The sequence below is a fragment of the Cryptotermes secundus genome, unplaced genomic scaffold (genome assembly GCF_002891405.2).
Source record: "Cryptotermes secundus unplaced genomic scaffold, Csec_1.0 scaffold419, whole genome shotgun sequence".
Lineage (NCBI taxonomy): Eukaryota > Metazoa > Arthropoda > Insecta > Blattodea > Kalotermitidae > Cryptotermes > Cryptotermes secundus.
In genome coordinates, this window is record NW_019738877.1 from 248,235 (window position 1) to 255,034 (window position 6,800).

The window sequence follows — 6,800 nt, forward strand, 5'->3', positions numbered from 1 at the left end:
TCTGGTACTACTGGGCTTTCAGCAAGATTTTAACTAAAGGTATGAGGGAGAGTCAGTAAGCAGGTCACAGATTGAAGTAAAACAGCCGTAGTGAATGTAATAGGTTTTTGATGTATATCACTAGGTAACAGCACAGTCTAGGTAGCAGATGTGCTTGCACATGGTCAGAGGCTGGTTTCTGTGGTCAAAATGGCAGCTCTGCTGGAGGGGTGTAATACCAAAGAGCAACATTTTGTTGTGCGTTTTTTATGGGCAAATGGACTCAGTGTAAAGGATGTTCATAATGAAATGTTTCCTGTTTATGGCGGGAAGTGTTTGTCACGTAAAGTGGTTCACATCTGGGTTGAGTAATTCTCTCAGGGACGTTCAAAAGTCACAGATGATGCCTGACCAGGTGTGGAGGTGGCTGAGACAGCAGCGGAAAGACTTCTATTGCTGTGGCTTTTGACATACTGGTAAGGCGATGGGACAAGTGTATCATTGTTGGTGGAGGATATGTCAAGAAAGAAAAGATTTTTCCAGGTTCGAATATTAAATGTCTTACATTTATATTCATTTGTGACCTATTTACTGACTCTCCCTCATAATGAATTAACTATGTTGATGTTATGATCCCTTACTTTTTCTCATTGTCATGTACATTCTCCGTGATGTTTTACAATAAATGTGACAGAGGTGTCATTACATCAACTATGTACATGGGATTGTATGTTGAGAGATATTTGCATCTGTATCATAGTTCTGAATGTAATCAGTTTCTTTCTGAAGATGGGCTTGAATGGATCTGATGCTGCAATGGGAAGTTGTCTCAGATGCATTTCTGCATCCATTTGTTATTTGACATTGGCAAAAAAAAATATTTTCACCAATTAGAGCATTTATCAGATTGAACGTTCCTTAGGAATGTATTCCTCTTAACATATGACAAAACAAAGTCATTTTTGCAGACATATGTCATACAAGCGAAATCCCCAGAATGAAATTATCATGTGTGTAAAGCATGTATATATGGCATGGTTGGTTAGTTTTGAAGTGCAGGGCAAAATCATGACCTAAAGATAGGAAACAGATGTTTTGAAAATGTGGCACAGTTCAGATATTTGGGAACAACGATAACAGATCAAAACCTGATTCAGGAGGAAATTAAGAGGCGATTGAACTTGGGTAATGCTTGCTACCATTCAGTCCAGAACCTTTTGTCTTCTCTTCTGTTGTCCAAAAACATAAAAATTAGAATATACAAAACTACAATTTTCCCTGCGGTTCTGTATGGGTGTGAAACTTGGTCTCTGACATTAAGGGAGGAACATAGACTGAGGGTGTTGAGAAGAATATTTGGACCAAAGAGAGATGAAGTCACGGGAGGTTGGAGAAAACTGCATAATGAGGAGCTTCATAACTTGTACTCTTCTCCAAGTATAATTAGAATGATCAAGTCAAGGAGGATGAGTTGGGCAGGTCATGTAGCACGAATGGGGGAGGCGAGGAATGCATATAGAATATTGGTGGGAAAGCCAGAAGGAAAGAGATCACAAGGAAGACCAAGGTGTAGGTGGGTGGACAATATTAGAATGGATCTTAGAGAGATAGGATGGTATGGATTGGATAGATCTGGCTCAGGATAGGAACCAGTGGAGGGCTCTTGTGAACACGGTGATGAACCTTCGGGTTCAATAAAATGCTGGGAAATTCTTGAGTAGCTGCAGAATTGGCAGCTCCTCAAGAAGGGCTCAGCTCCATGAGTAAGTAAGTAAGTAAGTAAGTAAGCATAGATGGGAGGATCACATTACAAGAAGTTCTGGGAAGAACTAACTTTATTGATTTAGTAGTGATGGGCTAAGGTGGACTTTGATGGTTAAAGAAATAGGGTCTGTGGTTTTCACACTAGCAGATTTCTTTTGCAGATGTCAGTCACAGTTTCTAATAGATGTATACACTAAAGACAATTAGAGGAGGAAGTGGAGTAATTATGAAAATGATAAGGGAATCAGCTTGCTGACAACAGCATATAAAATGTATTTCACATTTATTTTACAGTACTGTTAGAAGGCCAGTTGGGTTTTATAAAAGGAAGTTCATGTGTAGACAATGTTTATGCCTTGAAGCTTGTTAAGGAAAAATATGAGAATTTCATAACAATACTTGTGTAATATTTATTGGTTGTATGAAGGTGTTTCATGAAGCACCCCATAGTAAGTACGGAGTATCTTTAAAAAGAAGCGTACCCTTCCATTTAATACAAATGTTCAAAGCATGTGTATAAACACATGTATGTAGCCAACCTCGGAAAGGGTAAGTTAGATAAGTCGCAAGCCACGCCATAGCTCAAGCGGTTAGTCGCTGGCTTCCCACTGCGGTAGCCTGGGTTTGATCCCGGGTCTGTTCAAGTGGGATTTGTGGTGGACAAAGTGGCACTGGGGCGGATTTTCTCTGAGTACTTCAGTTTCCCCTTCCAATCTTCTTTCCACCCATTGCTCCACAATTACCCTCACCTGTCATCTGGGGCTGGTACAATAGGCCAGAAGTGGCCGCAGTACAAGGGACTTAGTCCCACCCCTCTAGCATTAAAAAAAAAATAGATAAGTTGCAGCATCTCTGTTTTATCCTGTGTGTATTTATTTCATTTTGTATGTGTATAAATGAACATGTTAGACAGTGGGAATCAGAAGAACATGTGCTACTTTTGACACTTGTTAGTATGCTGTTACTTGGAGATGACAGCTAAAAGTGAAATAATACAACAACAACAACAACAATAATAATAATAATAGTGGTGGTAGTAGTAGTAGTAGTAGTCCAGCAATCATCAACTACCTCCACAGAACATAGTCTTTGAGAAGCTAATAGTGTGTCTGCTAATCAAGAAATTTCTGCACCTTCTAAGGACCCTTAAAATGCATTGCTGTGATCACAAATGACCACCATGACCCCATGAACTTAAGTACTGCAAGAAAGGATTAAAGACCAGAGCTACAAATAAATTTATGTAAATCCAATGACAGTGCCAACACCCCTGTGCAGAAATGATGCACAGATGGTGAGAAGAAATCTTGATATAATGCATGCAACAGATATGAAACTCCTTTGCAGAGTACACCCAGAGACATAAACTTAACACACACAGTCAATAAGAATTAAATATGATCAATTTAAATAATAAAGTTCCAGTATTTCAAAGAAGGGACAATGCGGAATATGTAAACAAATCGGATAGTACTGTCCCATTAGAAATAGAAATACTGGAAGACACAAAGATTGTATAATCAAAAACAGAATGGAGCCAGAATGAATCTGCAAATTCCAAACCGTAAAACCTGTTATGATGTATTATAGTTTCTTTCTTCAGATACAATATATTCTGAATTAATGGAATGAATGTTTCTGCATATCTTTCATTTGGAATACTTTGTCAGGAGTAGCCCTAGAAAGTTGATTTCAATGGTGTTCTCATATTTTATTTCAGTGGATGTAGATTGTAAAAGTATTTAATTTCAGTAATACTCAAGAATCATACTTCTGCAAAACAGAAATGCATTCATTCACTATAATATCAGCGCCAACTGGGCACTGGTAACCTGGCTCTGACATGTTTTTTGTCATTTACACTGAACAAGAGTGGAATGGTATACTGAAATTCAGTCTTCTGTATGTATGCACATTTGATTTGGTATTCATTTATTGCAGACAAATCTCTTTTTCACATCATATGAAAACTCATCGTCCACAAATGTTTGGAAGTTACTAAATGAACTAGCAAATACCAATATAGGGTGGGGGAGTGATGTCAGAAATACTTTTTTTAGTTAAAGTTGATGTATTTATTCACTAGGTTACATAAAGTTCCTATCCAAGAGGAATTTTATAAAGTCAGTGTCCAAATACGTGGAGCGTTCCGTATATAATGCCTCCTATTTTTTTAATGAAAACTACAGCAGATACAGAAAGCATAATGATGCAGGTAAATAGAGCAAGATTGCACCTACTTACAGTTATTTTTCCACATAATCATCATCATTCGTTATGCACTTTTGCCAGCAATGAACAAGAGCCTGTATGCCGCGTCCGTAAAAGTCTGTGCGAGCAGAGGCTAGCCAGTTTCCTACACCTGCAATGACAGCATCATTGTCTGGAAAATGTTGCCCACATAGTCCATCTTTCACAGATGGAAGTCTGAAGGTGCTGAATCGGGGCTATAAGGTGGATGTGGTAGGACAGTCCAGCCAAACTTTGCAATGTGCGCGGTGGTTGCCAGACTGGTATGAGGTTTAGCATTATCGTGTTTCAAGCGAAAGATTATCTGGTTCTCTGGCCTGACTCGGGAAATGCAGGCTTTCAGCTTAGTCAGCGTCATCTTGTAGCTTTCAGAATTGACAGTCTCACCAGGCTCCAGGAAATCCAACAAAATCACACCCCGCCTATCCCAAAAGACCGTGCACATCACTTTCCCTGCCAATGGCTGTGTCTTTAACTTCTTTTTTCTTGGGGAATCCGGATGTCGCCACTCCATGGACTGTCTTTTGGATTCCGGCTCGTAGTGGTGACACCATGTCTTATCCCCGGTGATGATGCTGTCCAGAAACTTGTTACCATCAGCCTCAAACTGGTGCAACAGGTCCTGACAGACTTCCATTCAACGAGTTTTGTGGTCCTGTGTAAGCATCCTGGAACAAACTTTGCGATACTCCAGCTTCCCCAACATCGTTTCCAATGCATTACAGTTGATATTAAGCCGTTCACACAGTTCCCTGGTCACTATGCACTGATCTGTACGGATGAGTTGATCGAGGTGCTGTTCATTGTGAGGAGTGGCAGCTGAGCAGGGATGCCCAGGGCATGGCTTGTCGTGCACTTCACTTTCGCCACTGTTGAAAAACACTACCCACCGCCTCACTGTACTGACATCCACTCTATCATCTCCGTACACCTTTAGCAAGCGTCGATGGATCTCAGTGGGTGCAATTTATTCAGCATTGAGAAATTCAATAACACATCTCTGTTTTGTACACACCTCTATGTCAGACACCATTTTGGTAGACTGCTGTGCTGTCGCTATCTGTCGCACGACAACCAAACTAACAGTACATTGGCGGGACGTTCAGTCTTTACTACAACACCACCAACATCCAGCTCAGACGTTGCATATTAACACAAAAAATAGGAGGCATTATATACGGAACGCCCTTCGTATAATAGAAAGCTCTTGCTTCAGTAAGGTATGCCTCAAGTTATAATGTATTAACTAATTTATTACAGTAAAATGAAAATACTGTCTTTTTTACAAACCTATGGGACTTGAAAAGTACATTATTAGAATACTGGCATCAAAAGAATTTTAGTTGTAGGTTGCTGATGTGCAGAAAAATGGAAAGGGATGAACATCTGGATACCCTGGAGTACTTATTCTAGGCAGAAAACCCATATTATAGAACTATTTGATAACGTATTTTGTAATGAAAGTTAACTTTGTTAATCCATAAGAGTGTGGGCAGCATTATAACAAGATGGGTATACATATTGCTTGAAGAGCTTTATGAAGATGTGAATTTAAAATTAATAAATAGGTTTGAGAACATTAAAGACTGCATATTTAATATTTGACATCATTGTTTGGCTTTAATGCCTACCTGTTACACATTTTGATTACTATAAAGATGTAGAGGATTCAGGTTAAAATGCATGTTGTCTGTTGTTTGCAGTACAAGGTGCGGCAATAAAGAAACGGGATTACTTTTATGACTCATTTCCGGCCACGTCGATGACGAAGAGGAGGGTAGGGCATTGACCCATGGACTTCCCTCTACCGTCACACAAAGTTTCATTCACGCGCATCGGTTAGTCTGGCCGCGACCATTGTTAGAAGCGGATCGTGTGTCTGAGCTCCGTCGGAATAATGCTGAGTGCTAATGCAGAACAACGTGCTAACATCAAATTCCTCACAAAACTTGGAAAATCTGCCACTGAAACTTACAATTTGTTGACAGAAGTATATGGTGATCAGTGTCTATCTCGCACGCAAGTTTTCGAGTGGTTTAAGAAGTTTATGGAGGGTAGGAAAAACGTCGGGAACGATCCAAAATCGGGCCGTCCTCCCACTGCGAAAACTCCAGAGAATGTGGAGAAGGTCGCTAGAATTGTTCGAAGAGATCGTCGACTGAGCATTCGAGCAATTTCTGAACTTACGAACATCAATAAGGAAAGTGTTAGACAGATTTTGCACGACGATCTGGGCATGAAAAAGGTGTGTGCTAAAGTGGTGCCAAAAATCCTTACCCCCCAGCTAAAGGAACATTGGGTGAATTGCTGTGTTGACACTCTCGAAAACATTGAAAATGATCCTGATTTCTTCCAAAACATAATTACATGTGACGAAACTTGTATTCTTCAATATGATCCAGAGACTAAGCGACAATCCATGCATTGGAAGAGCCCCAAATCCCCTAGGAAGAAGAAAGTGCGCATGAGCAAGTCCAAATTCAAAGCAATGATGATTGTTTTTTTCAATATCCGGGGGGTATTCTACATTGATTGGGTGCATGAAGGTCGGACTGTCAAATAGGTTTATTATAAAAATGTTTTGGCGACCCTCCATGAACGTGTGTGACGAAGGAGAACAGACATGTGGAAGAATGCCTCATGGGTTCTTCATCACGACAATGTGCTATCTGTGAAGAGGTATTTGGCAAAAAACAACATTCCAGTGATGGAACATCCACCGTATTCTCCGGACCTAGCACCGTGCGACTTTTTTCTCTTCCCTAAAATCAAGTCTGCGGTCAAAGGGACCAGGTTCGAGTCTGTGG